The 16,893-nt window shown below is 38.8% G+C and overlaps 1 protein-coding gene and 1 non-coding gene across 3 annotated transcripts in view; both read left to right on the plus strand.

Annotated features, from left to right (window-relative positions):
• The window catches only part of LOC117576891 (homeotic protein Sex combs reduced), a 30,758-nt gene that overhangs the window by 12,768 nt on the left and 1,097 nt on the right, over positions 1-16,893 (plus strand). The window lies entirely within an intron of this gene.
• Positions 7,899-7,970, plus strand: Trnam-cau (transfer RNA methionine (anticodon CAU)). The gene has a single exon. It is a non-coding gene; the product is annotated as a tRNA-Met (tRNA).

The following is a 16,893-nucleotide window of genomic DNA, read 5'->3' on the forward strand; positions in this document are numbered from 1 at the left end:
TCTCTCTCTCTCTTCTTTTGGAGACCAATTGACAGAGAAACTCACGACGAAGAAAGATTGACCCGAGTTATCAGGTGCCTAGGTCTTGCATAAGTCTTCAGCTTGACTGCAGCAGTTGGCATTTTTTTTCGAAATAAAAAAAACTGTTCATAAAAACAATTTATAGTTATTTTTATTAATTTCAATCGAACGCCTGGCTGTCATCGATCAAACGCCTGACTGACTCATTAGCGGGAATGGTTCACAGGCGATTTAGCATTCAGTTTTTAGCATTTCAGCTTTGCAATTGGCAGCGCTCAGTTGAGAGTTGGCAGGCCTGTTCAATTGCAGCAGCAAGTTGGCAGTCTTTACTTATTCGTATTGGAATTCGCAATAATTGCAGCTCACAAAAGCACTTGACAACCCAAAATCACAACATGTCAGCCAATTAAAGAGTCGTTGAAAAGTGCCATGAACTGCATTCGCATTTGCATTGTAAACAAGAACAAGATGGAATAAAAAAAGCGTTTTCCAATTGTGGAAAAACTCGTTTCGAATGGCAATCAATGGAGCGTATTTGTTATTATTATTTATGTATCTGTAACTCATGGCAGCCAATATAGCAACAACAAAACAAGCCAAGCAAGTGGAGAAAATAATTATAGAGAACTTGAAAGAGAAACAAAGCAAGAGAGAGAGAGAGAGAGAGAGACAGGGAGAATGGCCAAGATGCGTATTACATGTGCGCGTCTCTTCTGGGTAATTGAAGAACATGAATGGAACCCAATGATACACACACACATGCTTTCAGCCATTTTTAGCAGCGCGTTTCGCATTTGCATATTTTGCAGACCCCGAAAGATTGTGCTTGTATCTAATGTGCGAGCATGTGTAGATACTTTTCTGCATCGATGAGATTTAATTACATTCGCATTCACATTCGCATTCGCATACGCATTCGGATTCATGAATGACCACCGCCAATTTGAGGCCATCAGCAATGTTTGCCCATTTGAATAGGGTGCCATTGATGACCAATGTTAAATTATACGTTGAAGCTGAACATCGCAGTCAGTAAATTGTTAGTTGGCATAACATAATCATAGTCGGGTTGAATTAAGTGCGATGATTTGCAAGGGAATTACAAAAACAAACTCAGCGATAAAGATGACATGCTGTTGCATGTTTAACGAGAGATCCTTAACTTTCGATGCAAATCAAAATGTGATTGTGGAGTCAATAACCTCTTTTTTTCTTTGCACCACATGTCGAAATTGTTGACCAATTATAAGGCGATTTTCTATAGTTGTTTCTTATCGCTTAACGTGCACAACTTAATTTTCGCAGTGGCAAATGTCTTAATTAAACCGCAATGTACGATTACAATTTGGAGTGGCCCCCAAACTCGAGAGAGAATGAGAAGTATTTGAAAGAAAATGCTTGCTATCAAAATGGCTTCAGGTGCCAAGCAGCTCAAATAATAATAATAATAATAACAATGAAGCGAGCGGAGCAGCGGAAGATGAAATGGGTTCGGGGCAGGTAACAGCAAACAACAACAACAACACGACAATTACAACAACAGCATGTTAACAATTATGCAAATTTGAGTGCATGTTGCTGCGTCGACTGGAAGGTGCAACAACAGCAGCAACAGCAACAAGAATAACAACTACAACTGCAGCTACAACAACGTTGATTGCATATAATCACGTCAAGTTTTTCTTTCTTACTAATATTTTGTGGCCAGCATATTAAAATAAACTTAAACGCCATCTTCGCAATTACGAGTTGCGCCGCACGAGAGAATAAGATCGTCAGGCGAGAACGAGAGAATTCTGCGAAACACCTCCCCGAAGAGTGTTCTCTCTCTCTCTCTCTCTGCGCATTTGCATTTTGCATCTCGTTAAAAGATCTTTTGTCTTAAATGAGCTCATGCCAACAGTGGTCGTTGATACAACTATCGCGATGCAGATACATGACAAATAGAGCTGTAGATACATTTTAAATATACATATATGCATCTTAGTATACTTGGTAGCATGCAACCTTGTGAAGTTGACTGCATTTCTCTAATTGACAAGACCAAAGCTGGCGACGTTCCAAGCAATTTCGCAGCAGATCATCAAAAGATCTTTTTGCGCTTCATCATTCGCCCACAAATTGAAAGCTAAACGGAATGACAACTGTCAGAGAGGAAGAGAGAAAGACAGAAAGAGAGAGATATACTCTTTGTGAGCTTATGAGATTGTCAAATGCTCATTAGAAGCCACTGTCTTGCCTCTCGTTCGTTTGCCGCATACTCACTACAAATTGTCAATTTAATAAATTTGTGAATAGTCACGGAACAATCGCAATGGCAGCGGCATCCCGACTGTCCAAATACCCGAGTGCAGCCCAATTAGTGGGATTTTATTTTTAAATATGTAAATAACACAAATTCTTAGCCAACACAAAGCAAAGACGCATTGTCTGCTTCCCTTCAGTAGCTGATTTATGTTGTAAATTGCACAATTATTATGGCAATCAGTCTTTTAATTACAAATTGTATAAAGTAAATAAATTTCTTAAATGCCTAGACATTTTTAAAAAGAAAAGACACATTTGTATATCTCAACAACTCTTTCGCTTGTTTTGATTTGATACTTCATTAAAAAAGCTATAAATTGCAAATTTAGCATACAAATTTTGATTTAAGATCTGTTTAAAGATCGAAAAAATCTTTAATTAAGATTTGCAATCTACTTTCCAATCTAGTTTTTTGGAAAGTCTCTCTGTGTTGAAAGTACATTACATAAATTGAAAATATTTAAAAATAGTAGTGGCTGTTTCTATCGATTTAAAATTTGTTACTTGAAGCACAGAACAAAAAAAAATAGAATAAAGTTTCCCAATTGCAAATCGCGGCATATACGCTATAAACTTGAAAGTTAATAATGTTAAAGAAACTATTAAATAACAAAAATTAAAATAAGTCATGAAGCGTTTGATAAACAGTTGGATTTTTTCTTAAAGTGCATATTTATAATTTCATTTTAAGTTATTGAGAATATGCAATACACTGAATATTTAGACAAAGGACACTCGAAATTAATACCCAGACCTAAAGACATGAACACTCTAGAACTAGACTAAATGGCGTCAGAGCTGTAGGAACAGAAAAACTTTACTTTGCTTAGCTCAGTTTTAAAGGCACCTTCTGTTGTATGCTCAGCAAGAAGTTTGCTTTTATTTTGTTCTTTAGTTATTACAAAGCAGAGCTCCGAAAAGCTATTTGAAGTTTCAGTTCTCTGTGTTGTTTGTTGGGCTGCTACAAGCCGAAGGCCACATTGAGATGCAGGATGTTATACAAAATTAATAGTTCGCAAACGAGTTGAATGCCAGATATGTACAAGATATGGCAGCCATGGCTGCGAGGCGGCCACAGCATCAGCCACAGCAACAACAATAGTCTCTTCTGGCTCTGGGTCTCTGTCTGTGTCTGGTTCTGGTTCTAAAGTTGTGTCTGAGTGTTTTGCTGCTGTTTCTTTAGTGCAGTCTCCCCACTCTACAATTGCAGCTTCTGCTCTCGTGCAGCGTGCTGCATGCGGCATGCGGCATGTAACTTTTGCTCTAGCCACATGCAGCAACACCAGACTCGAAGTTATCCAAGAGACCCAGTTGCATTCGCTGGTCAATTACATTTTCATTAACTTGGGACACGACTTTTCAAATAGCTACGTTTAATCAAAATGATTGTTATTATTTCGGTGCCCCTTCCACAACAACAACAACAACAACTACTACTTTCTAAGACTAGTTTCGCCTCCCTCTCTCTCTCCCACTCGGGGTTTTTTAATAGACGCCCCACCCGGGCAATGCAAGGTGCTGAAAATCTGGTATGAGTCTATAAATTAATTCTAGATAGTTGCATGCAGCCGTCTCTTAACTGTTATTACGAAACAGACTCGATTATAAGACATTTTTTTTTTTAAATTTTTTTTATGGCCGCCGTCGCCATAGAGTCGCATTATTCTTCTGAGGCTGGCTAATGGGATCGCAACTCAAGTTGCCACTTCATTAAAATGTCGAATTATTACTAACAAAGCGTAACACTTTTGGCAGCAGACAATGAGTAGAAGATACTCAGATACGCGCAGATACAAATACATGTATTTTTGTATCTATCACTTGTGTAGATACAGATTCAGTCTTCTGGGTTGGGTTGAGTTAAGTTGAGTTGTGGTCGCATCTGATTGTTCTTAATGAATTCTGGTCTCATTCATTCCTGCGGCTCGCAGAGCATGAAGTAAATTGTGTCGGATGTGAAACTCATCACTTTGCTTGAATTAAAATTCATTTGCTACGAATGCAGCACATTAGGGGTATTCATGAGGCACATACTCATACTCATTACTGTTCATTCTGCTTATACAATATGCGTGCTTCGTTTCATTTTCTTTTTATAAATATGTAAGACGTATAATACATAATTTAATTAATCATTTATTATACATACACGTTGTTTTACTACCTTCATGATTCACTTCTGTGCAATGCACTATTTTAGTCTTCTAGATTATCTGGCCCTTTGTTTGTTTATAGGTCAGAGCTCGATTCATTTAATTTCACTTTGAGAAATATCACTCATCATATTGCCCAAATCAACTTGGCATCGACATTCACTTGCACCCATACTTATTATACAGAATGCAAAGCTTTCTACACAACGGAAAAAAAAGATGAATGATTACCCGAAGCGCAGCAACAGAATTGTTTACAGCAAGAAAACAAAAAAAATAAAGGCAGGCGGAGGCTGATGATGATGCCTTCAAGTGGCTGACCACATTTTGGCCAAAGTTAATAAAAGTGCATAAAAAGTGCGAGACACTAACAATGGGGGCTGTCCCGAAAGATACAAAGAACGAACGAACGAACGGACGAAGAAAGAAGTGAAGGAGCAAAAGCAAATTCATGAAATAAAGAAACAAAGACAGCAACAATGGCGCCACTAATGACTGATGATGTGCCAGCGCTGATAGATGCAAATACACAGTACAGCACATGCACAGGTATATACTAGAATATATATACTATATATGTATGTATATTTGTAGATACAATTGCAGATGCCGCCTGTAGATAGACAAATACGCAAAACTCTATTCTACATTGTGTGCATAGTATAGTTCATTAGTTCATTAGATGATACACTAATCGTCTAGCCGAGAATCGACGGGTTGTCCATATACGAATTTTGAATTTAAATTTGAATTTCTGTTGCTTTTGTTTAGAGAGCAAACAGCTCAAGCGGTGCAATATCTTGTAGATACATTTCGATTGCAGCAGCAACCGCAGCTACGATTGCGACTAGTTGGCGGGGGAAATTAAATTGCGAATAAAGCAAAGTAATTGCGATTTGAATGGTGAAAAAGTGCGAGCCATAAATTCAACTGAGTGTCACGCCAGCGCTGCATGCGAATTTATCAAATTCAGGCGCAAATTGGCGCACATCTGCAAATTGGCTCCTGATTCCCTGGCCATATTCCCTTGCTCCAAACTGATATCGTCGAGATACGCATAGAATATTAATCTGCAGGCGCATTAACTAAAACGAAATGACGCAATGCGCACTGGAGATAAACGCAAGTCGCACAGTGGGCAACCAACATTAGAAATAACATAAAAATGAATGCATAAATAAACAAAAAGTGATGCTTTAGCTGGAAAATAAATAAATAAACAAATTTTTAAGTTTTCATGAGAAAGTAAAAGAGTGAAGGGAAATGTTTGTATATATTTTTTAAGCCAAATCATCACAGATAATATAATTTATGTCATGGACCATGGAGGACATATTTTATTAATAAAAAGAAGAATTATAAATTTCAATTATAAAATACATGTTATTACTTAAAGTCTTCAGTCTTCATATACCAAAGAAATCTATATCGTGTATTAAATTATTCTTTTTTTGAAGAACCTTTCTGCTAACTACAGAAATCTTAATTTTAATGCATTTATTTTGTATAAAATTCTGTATTTTATGGAAGAATTGTGCAGCTAATACTTTTAGATATTTGTGTTAGATTATAACAACTACATATTCCACTGTAACGCAAGTTGCTTCTAAAAAAGTTGCAAGTAGAAAGCAAGCTTAAAAGGAAAAACCGAAAGCAGCAACAGGCGGCAGGCAGCAGGCAGCATCAACTCTCGGGGAGTCGAGTCTGAGGCAAGTGTGGCAAGCTAAGCGAAAAGCATCACAAATCGCATACAATTCCAGATGAAATTGTGAATTATTAATGCAGGCGGCAAACTATTTGACTGAGTAGACAAACCCACAGTCCGTTCCCCCCGTCTGTTTCTACCCTTTGGCAGCAGTACGTGAGCTGCCTTTGCAGCCCACCTCAAAAAAAAAAGTCGAAAACTTGCTTTCGAACACTGCTGCTGTCCACCATTGAAAATTGAGTTACACGCGTGGCCTCCAGTCGTTGTGTGAATGTGTGAGTGTGTGTTGGTGTCTGCCCCCGCTCGAATGTATCTGACAGATACTTTTGCAGGTATTTGTATTAGTACGTGCAGCACGGGCTTACAATTTGTAGATTAAAAGTGCACACTGCGAAGCAAAGCGAAGAAGAAGGTGAACACCTCCAGCCAATTCGATTTAAATGTCTGGCATTTCCACTTCGCTTTTCCGGGCCATATTTTCCTGTGTTGGTTTTGCCTATGAAATCCTAGGATTGTTATGCGCTAGTTGTCTGTTTATGGTGTGTTAAACGAGCCACAGTTCAGGGGGTCAAAAGCTAAAAAACACTGCAATGAAGATATGCCGCAAATAAAAACTAAGCCGCCAAACACACACACAAACACACACGAATGCAAATTCTGTATTTGTGTGGAACTTTTGACTTTTGCCTGGATCGTGGACTGTGTTGCGAGTCCGTGTCTGGCCGCAAAATGACAGCGCCAATGCAATGGCAACAATTGCAATTTGTTCGCAGCCTGCCCCCGGGGCCAGAGCAGGCAGCATGGCTCCAACTGGAGTCGCTTCGCGTCGTCGTGTACAGTGGGACGCATTTGGCTTACTTTACTTTCAATTTTTGCGCTCTTTCGCTCATTCGCTGCACTTCGCGCTTCATTAAAAGGCGGGCGGATGCAACCAGCAAAAAAAAAAAATGAAATAAAATGAGCAAAAGGCAACCAGCTACCTACCAACCACCTTCCCCCTTTTCCCCTCTCACCAAAAACAGTTTAGTTGCCCTTGCCTGACGACAGCAAATTTGCAGCTCGACAACAAAACGAAGCGATGCGAGTAAAAAGTCGAAATTAAAAGATTTTTAAAGACACCTTTGTAGCAAGTTTAAAACTTGTTCCGCGCTTGACTTCACCATCTTCATCTTCATCATCTACAGCTTCAGCTTCTCAGTCTCAGTCCCCAACCTCAGTTGCTGTTATTTCACCAAGTTTGGTTGTTGTTGCTTGTCCGCCATGTTGAATACTTTTTTGTTTCTGTTTTCAACAACAACAAAAAAAAAACAGTCGCTGCAAAGTTTTTTAAGTTAAAATTCAAGTTAATTTCGATTGCGCTGTTGTTTGGCTCCCAAGCAATTCTCCAAATGTATCCACAGCTCACCACAAATATCTATATTTAAATGCGAGTGGGTTGAGAGCACGCCTAACAATCACCAAATAAACCATACAAAATAAACCGGTAGACATTCAGCAGACTTTACCTCAAAGGCAAGATTAACATATTAAATACTTGACAATATTTTGCATACTTTAAATGCAAATCAATCAGCTTATAGTAAAAAGTATCTTTTATCTAGCTAAAATATTATGGCAAATCAAGCGTGCAAAACAATCCCTTAATCTCTAAATTGCTACCACACTTTGTTAGGCCAACTTCAAAATCGGTCTTAGACACAGGGTGTGTCAAGAGCAGAGTGGCGCAGTGGAAGCGTGCTGGGCCCATAACCCAGAGGTCCGAGGATCGAAACCTTGCTCTGCTATTGACTATCGATATTCGGGAATATCTTTTTATTGCTTTTTTAAATTTTATTATATTCATGCAAATAGTTTCTTTTCATATAAACATTTTTGCTGAATGAGAAAAGATTTATTGACTATATTTTTTTAATTGGCATAGGCATTCTTTAAATTAGTTTTCTACCTTTTAATTAAGCTGCGATTATAAAGCAATCGACAGGCCAATCATAACTGTTTTTTAATGTATACTCATTAATCTTTGATTCACATTGATTGCTGTCAACACAATTACGTAAGAGAAATGAGTTTGTGTTGTGCTAGGACAAGTTTAATTGGCCAAGATTATGTAATATATTTGCCTCATTGGCAGGCGAGATAATTGCACTTAAGTGCATCATCAGAATCATATCAAATGGCAAATTAAAGTCCATCGTTCAATGCAGCAAATTGAGCGAGAGCTGTGGCTGAAACTGTTTTTGATTGATCGCAAATGAATTGATTGTCGCTGGGAGTATCTGCGAGATACATAATTGAAGCTAACGCCATTGTGGCACAGTAGCTACCAGTAGTTATCTCTCTCTGCCTCTCTTTCTGTCTGTGTGTGTTTGTGCATTAATAAAGAATTCATCACAATTACAACAATTGCCACAGGATGCAATTTACAAAGGAAATTATTAATGGAAAGTCAATGAATTCTTTTTAAAAATTCTGTTTCGTGCCTTTGATTGATTACACGCTGGCTGCTTTGCGTTTTTCTTCGTTTCTGTTTTACTTTTATTTTTTGCGTGGCGCGCATTTTGTCCTGATGCAGCGCCAGTCAAAGACCTCAGCACTTAATCATGGGCATGGCGAAAATAAGTCCAGAAGCCAGAAACGAGCTGAGACGCGGTGCTTCGTTCATTCAACTGCAGACGACAGGACACTCATTAAAAATGGGTGCACACAGGTACTATCGAGTGCGGACCAGATCGAAGTTGACCAGAACAGAGCAGACGACTCTTTAACCGCTCTTTACATGGCACTGCCAAAGCAGACACAACCACAACCAAGAAGAGGGGCAGGCAAGAACAGGTTTATTTTTTAGCTGGCGCGTCAGCTAATTTATGTGCGCATGCGCGCCGCTCTTCGCTCCCTACTCGGGAGCCCCATAATTAACTGAGGTAGTCATTTTGAATTCGAACATGCACACAACTACACTCACACACCTATGTATACGAACAAAGACAGAGACAGCATCAGCGGACAACAGCGGACAACAAGAGAAACAATCTGCGAACGCGCTTCTGAGAGGTCCTCTCCTTAAATCAAAGATAAACGATAATTATCTGCGCGAAAATGCGCGCATAAATAATTTGCAAGAAGCCACATTAAAATTGTATCTAAAAGATACGCATCGCTTGATAAGTAACCATGATGACCATGTCCAACACATCCCCATCCTCATTCCCAGTTTCCCAACATCAACTTCGACTTCGTCTTCGACTTCAACTCCAGTTCGGCCAAGAATAACGATTACAAGAGTTAAACAAACTTTCGGCGGCATTTGCGTTGCGAAGCCTGCGTCGCGCCATTAAAAATTAAAAGCTCATTAATTAAGCAGATAATTCATTTATTATATTTTCAACACAGTGCCAACACAAACGAAAAGGAGCCTCTCCCGTAATTTGTTATCCAGCTCATTATGTGACCAGGATTGTTGCAGCTCACTGTGAGGTGGCAACTGTTTCCAATCGAAAACAATTATTGCGTCTGCTCCCACAGAATTCCATTTCATTTCGGGGTTGGTTTCACTTTACACTTGCTTCTCTTTCTTTTTTTGGGCACAACCCTCTTGACTTGTTTTTATGTGTGTGGCAGGGTTTGAGCCAACTCCGACACGTGTCTCCTGGGGGGCTGTCTTTGGTTTAATCCCCCAAAAAGCACTTAACTTTCAAGTGGCAAATCAACCTGTTGATTTCAAAATGTTGCGAATTGATTTATAATTGTGGCAAGAGTGGTGTGAATGTTCACTGCGTATTTGAGTTTATTAAATGCCGAGAATATTATGCAAATAAGTTAGGGAAAATTGTGTTTGAATTTTTGCAGTATTTTTCTGCATTTTTTATTGGCAGACTTTTAACTTGTAGCTTAGCCACTGAACAACATTCAATGCTGAAAATGTTTTCCAAATAATGAAATATTTTACTTACAATTTTATACATTTTTATTGGCAGACTTTTAACTTCTACCTTAGCTATTTAACAATCTAACTCAACAATTTTGTTTATATAAATAGCTTCAAACACAATACAAACAAAAGAACATTAATAATAGTAATAAGTTTGACTTAACATATGCTACTGACCTCCACAGCTTTAAGCCTTAAGGAAACCACAAAATAATTGCCTTTTGCTTTCGCCAACTTTAAAATGTATCCGAAGTTGAGCAGAAGGCAGCAAACATCTCATCGAATGCTCCTGCTGGCATCTTTTTGGGGGCAAGTGCTTGTGAACCGGAAACCATATGCTGCCTATTGGCTGACTGCTTTTTCTCTTTTGAGGGTTCAGATCGTTTAATTTGTTGTTGTTGTGGCATCAGCTGTTCAGAAGTTTGGAGCACATGATGTCATTTCAGTTGAATGGATTTTCAAAACAACACAAAAAAAAACACAATTCAAAAACATAATAACAAAAAAAAAAACCGAAAACGAAAACGAAATACATGCAAAAGCTAAAGCAACTATTGTTAATGTTTTTTGTAGCTGTGTGTGTGTTGGAGCTGACGAAACTGAATGTGTTCGTGTTGACAACGAACACGGAATATAAATTGAGAAATGCTTTAAAGCGAAATAATCAATTTACTTCTTGACATAATTTCCATTTTTCACGAAACCAAAGGCAGCCACGCGAACTAGAGAAAAATGCCAAAAAGACGCAGTCGAGCAGCCAACGACAAAAAAAAACAACCACGCACAATTCGCACACTCAAAAACATGGCCAAAGAGAACAATACATGTTGTGGCAAGTAGGCAAATGTAGGCTGTGTGGCAACAGCGCGGGGGCAGCTGCACGGGGCAAGTGCTGCACGGGGCAATTGCTACCGTTTGACCATTTTTTATGCCACTGCATTTGACCGTCTCTCTCTTTATTTGGGGCTGTGATTAATGATTGGCACACAGAGCCACAGATACTCCTCGCATAGATACAGCTTCAACTTCAACTTCAGCTTGCGCTGAAGATACAGATACAAAAATACAAATACAGATACAATTGCTAGAGCTGTGTCGTTCGTTTTGACAATTGGAGGTTGTAACTACGATTTAATAGCACTTTAATGGTGTGTGAACAACAAACGCCACAAAAAGCGATAAACCCAAACACCTGTTGTAGTTATCTCCCTCTCTCTTTGCTGCGCTCTCTCTCTCTCTGTCTCTTTCTCTCTTCATATATCATGCTCTTCATCTATTTGTAGCTCGTGCTGCTGCAACACTTTCATTATCACAAATGTCACATCATTTGTCGCATTGCACAAAACTGCCCGCTCATCATTTATCACTAAAGGAATGCGATGACTCCCTTACACACACTCGCACACACTCACACACACACACTCACTCGCACACACTCATGTGCTCCATAATAGCGGGCATATTTGATTAATTTTCCTTTTCCGAAAGAAATTAACCCGCTGCACATGTCGACCCCAGCGGCCCCTTTGACTCGCCCTCGCCCTCGATCGCTGCCTCAAGATTTATCTCTTCCAGCATTGCTCGAGCATGGCCAAGATGTCTCGATTGCGTCTGCTCCTGCTCCCGTTTCTCTCTCTCTGTCTTTAACAATTCCTTTTGCCCCTCTTATTTGGTTTTTATTGTCCGCTATCTTTGTCGCCGTCTCGCACGTTGCCAGTTGATTTATTTATAGAGCATTGCTTAAATCACAAATTTTTTAAATTTGTTTTTCACATCGTATTCATATTAAAATAAAATGCTGCTCAATAAATAATTTTGCAAGCTGATAAAAAACAATTTAAGACAAATTACGAAAAGCTATGATAAACAACTTGAAAATTATTAAAAAGTCATGAGTCATTTTTAGAGCAAAGATAAATAATAGTGTTGACCTTTATTAATAATTAGTGAACTCAAATATAACTAAATTGCTTAATGAAAATCATTGCTTTGAAATTTAATTTTGGCTTAAAACTTAAATTGAATTTTGATTGCACTTCGATTCTAGCTAACAAATAAAACAACTGTTTTATTATTTAAATTAAATTATGATTAATTTTTGATTTTTATAATACATAAAATTAGGTGGAATGTTTAATTTTGATTGATTTTTTGATTTCAGCAATAAATGTTTTCAGTTGTTTTTAAATGAATACATATATATATTTAATTGTATCCAAAAACTTAGTTTATTGTTCAGGTAAAACTTTTTAATAGTTGGAATTTTGGACTCTAATAAATTAATTTAACATTCCAATTCAAATTATTCCTCTGTAATAATAAATTTCACATATTTTGACAATATTTCTAACACCAACGAACAAATTTTTCCCTTTGCTCATCTTCCACTGTTTGAATGCCACACTTCGGTCGCTTGTTGTTGTTGCTGTTGTTGTCTCTTATGAGTAATGATCATTTGGCTGCATTTTGACACTGATAATGGTTTTTGGTAAACGACTCATTAGCCTGCCACTAAGTAGCAGGCACAGTTGTGGCCACTGACCACTTGCCACTTTGTGATCTTGCGCAATCGGAAGTGCGTTGATTTATGAACTTTTCGCTGCGATCTCGAGCGCAATTTGCTGATGTTGTTGCTGATGCTGTTGTTGATGCTCTTTCAGGTTGTTACGGCGAAATGCTACAACAACAACAAGGGCAACAAGTACGAGTTGTTTCTTCTGCCTCTTTCTGTGGCGATAAGATCAACTGCGTACCGGGCTGTGTTGCAAGACGAAGCGTCTGAACACTGCTGATGCTCACTGTGTCCCGGTGAGTTTCATGCCGCACACGTAGAGAGCGGGCTGATTACGATGACGATGTTCAGTTTTATTTTTACTTTTTTTTTCTTTTTGTTGTCTGTTGTTTTTTTTTTTCTTACCTCCTCCAGTTGAGGAGGCAGACGCCGTGCCGGCAGTTGACAAATGACCACTACAAGTGTTTGTGACAAGCCGCAAGCGTTTTTTACTTTATTTTTATTTCTATTTGCGAGCGCGGCGAGAAAACAATTAAACTTTGAACCGCATTGCAATGCGGCAACAACAATTTCCGATTACAGACTTATAGACTGACCTAGCCCAAGGGTTTTCAACTTAACTTTGAACCTGTGTTCGCTGTATGCTAATCTTGCGTCAATCACAACATGATCGGACATGCAACTCCCTCTTTCGCCTCTGTGGCGTATGCAAAGTGCGGCAAACAATGGCAATTTGAATTGCAGAAATGTGTTGTTGTTGATACAACAAGAAAAAACATTGACTGGTGACACTGAACACAGCAGGATCACTGCACTTAATAAATTCTGTTTTGCAGTTGGATTTTTGCATGCACCAAATTTCAAATTTCCAACTGATATGTTAAGCGACTGTCAGTGTTTGACTTTGACGTCATCTTACATGAAAATGAAATGCAAAAGATCAAAACAAAAGACGACAAACGCAACTCAACAGCAACAACAACAACCAACACAAACATTCCGCAATGCTCAAAAATTATTTCAAATATACTTATGTCGCATCTCGCTCTCTTTGTGTATCTGCAAAATCCAATATGTCTATATAGTATTTCGCTGCCTAGACAAACGAAATGGGCACAAAGTTGTAAAACGCTTCGAATGTTCGCTCATTGGCGCTGTCAAGAGTCGACATGCCCCATGCTCTATGCCATACCATGCCCCGACGATAAGTGATATGACATGCCAGGTGCCACTTGGCAGTCGCCGTCGCCGCAGTCGCCAGTTCCTCAGCCCTGTCAACTTATGGGGGCTTTGCGCCTGGCCATGACGACGACAGGCGACAACGATGCGCTACTTATGTAGTTATATAGTTAGTACCAATTCCATTCCCAGTCCCAGTTCGGATCCCATTCCGAGTACTCGAAGAAACACAGCCGCAGTGTTGACATTTGCTTGAGCCCTCAACGGGTTGCTCAGGCATCCAATCAGTTGAGTTCAGTTCCGTTTCGTTCTCTTATGGATTAAGCAGCATGTTCTCAACTTTAGCTAGAATTATGAACATATACATAAATGAGTCAGGGCTACAGAATAACTTTTCTTAGATATTGAAGTAATAAGTGACAAAACTACAGTTGAGTGTGCTCGACTGCGTGATACCTCTTGCCTATTTTGAATAAATGCAAAAAAGTACTGTTGGCGTAGTTGAGTTAATTGAAGAGAGTTTCAAAATAAATTATAAGAACTAGAGTGAAGCGAAAGTGACCTCAAAATACCAAAAATATACCAAAGTCTAATTTTGTATATTTATAAAGTATTCAAAATATACCATAGAGTGCAAAATAAACCAGATTTACAGTCAAAATAACAAGAAGTCCGAGAAAACGAAATTCAATCTCACATAGTAACTTTTTGTTGTCCCCTTTTCTTACAAGTTGAAATAAAAAGTTAAACATTTCTAATTCATATAATGAAATTTACTATTCACAACTTTAATGCTTCATTGGTTTCAGTGTAATTGTGCAACATTTTCCCACTAATTCCCATAAGCAACTCAACCTGCCGCCAATCCCCAGAGATACTTTAGCTGTAAGATACTTTTGCTCGCCGCTCTGCTGCTGCTGCTGCTTGTGTTGTGTTGTGTGTCGCATGTGTAAACAAATTGCAACATCATATGACAGCAGCATTTGACAATTGTAAATGGTTTGTTTTGCGGCAGACAAGTGCTGGCACAACCCAAGGCGTTGTCTGTGGCATGCACAATGACAATGTTCGCCAACTGGTCAGGCAAAGAATTCTCTGTGCTCTCATATTGATTTGGCAAAGAACCGGGCAAGGTCAGCGATATTAACAATAAGTGCAATCTGACACCTGTCTCTCTTTCTTGCTCGCTCTTTCTCTGTCTGCGTCTGCGTCTACACTTCATGCATCAACTGAATGTGGCAGCTAGTCTGCAACAAAGTTTTGACCGACAGTTTGGACTTGCTTTAGACGGCAGTCTAATGGCAGGCGAGAGTTATTGGATTCGGTATCAAATTTGATAGTTGAAAAGCTGACTGACAGCGCTGCTAACTGACCGAAATGGGTCAGAACTTGAGCTCGAAAAAGGATTACAACAAAGACTATCTGCTAGCTATCTTGCTATCACTCTTCCTCCTCTCTCTCTCTCTCTCTTTCTCGCTCTGTCGCTGCCACATGAGTGATGGAGCTGATGTCGTTGTCTGGTTACTGTCTGCTCGCTGTTTACGTGGTCATTAGTTTAAACCCCTTCAGGATGGCAATGGCCAATGGCACCCAGCGGCAAGAGTGCTTTTGATGTCGCACATACACATATGTGTGTGAGTGTGTGTGGGTGTGCTTTTGCAAGCGGCGCTTTGGCATTTGCCACAGCCAAATTCACTTTAATTAAATGAGTGGTAATTAATTTCAACTTTAATCAGAAATTCCATTTAGATTTCCTTCTGATTGATGTGACCCGACATCTTCCGACAGCCAAAAAACTAAACAAAATAAAAGTTTTGTGTCGCGCATCCTCAACAGTGACAACCACAGAATGGGAGGGAAATTTGTGTTATTCAAAATTTAAAATAGATACAAAACTATTTGAATTTTGCTGGAGAAAAGTTCACTTGAAAACGTGAAAATTTAGCCAGTGAAAAATGTTGCCAAAAGTTACTAATTCAATGTGTTTAAAGTCGTAATAAATTTGGTAAATTAATTACACTTATAATAAAAATAAATTAAGTCACTTCTTAATACAAAACTATTTGAATTTTTCTGAAGAAAAGTTCGCTTGAAAACGTGAAAATTTAGCCAGTGAAAAATATTGCCTAAAGTTGCCTAATTCAATGTGTTTAAAGTCGTAATAAATTTGGTAAATTAATTACACTATAATAAAAATAAATTAAGTCACTTCTTAATAAGTATATATATACTTGTAATTGAAACTAACAACATTCATTTAATTAAAGAAAAACTCCACAAAAACCACTTGAAAGCGCTCACATTTTACCATTCAAAAAATGTGGCTGCAAATTACAAATTCACAGTTTTTCAAATTGCAAAAAAATAAGTAAATTCTTCGTACTTGTAATTGAAAATAAAAACTATAATTTTAATTAAATCCATTGCTCATTTTATGCTGCTTATTTTGGGGCATTTGCAGCATTAAGATACAGATACAAATGCAGATAGAATTCCAACTTATGCGGCATCAAGTTTTGTAGAGCCAATTGCCATTTAGCAATGGGCCATGACCCATATAAGCTCAATGGTGCGCTGAGAAATGTGGCGAGCGAAGAACATTTGTCGAATTTCCCAAAAGTGCCGAAAGCGGCGCTGCCTCAGTCTCTGTCTCTGCCTCTGCCTCAGTCGCAGTCGCAGCTCGGCCCGTCTATCACATTGACTGACTGCCACACATTTTGTGTATGCAAGTGTGTGTGCGTGTGTGTGTGTGTGTGGCATTGTCTCAACCTCTTTGTAGCTGAAAACCGGGCGGGCCAATTGACTTGGCCATAATAACACGCCACGGTAAATGGCTTTTAAAAGTCTACTTTGCCACAGACCGCCCCCTCATTACGAACGACGCGTTTCGAACGCCCTCGCGCCAGTCCAAAAGATGACAAAAGTTTCGGTGGGAATCGAAGAGAGAGCAGCGAGTAGAAAGCGGAGAGTGGAGAGCGGGCAGCTTGGCACGTGGAATGGGGAAATTGTCATTATCTTTTGTGGGAGAAATATTCAGGCAAGACAGCCAGCTGTCTACAATGATACTTCAGCTAGTACGAGACGAATA

This window comes from Drosophila albomicans, chromosome 2R, assembly GCF_009650485.2.
Source record: "Drosophila albomicans strain 15112-1751.03 chromosome 2R, ASM965048v2, whole genome shotgun sequence".
In the NCBI taxonomy this organism is placed as follows: Eukaryota; Metazoa; Arthropoda; class Insecta; order Diptera; family Drosophilidae; genus Drosophila; species Drosophila albomicans.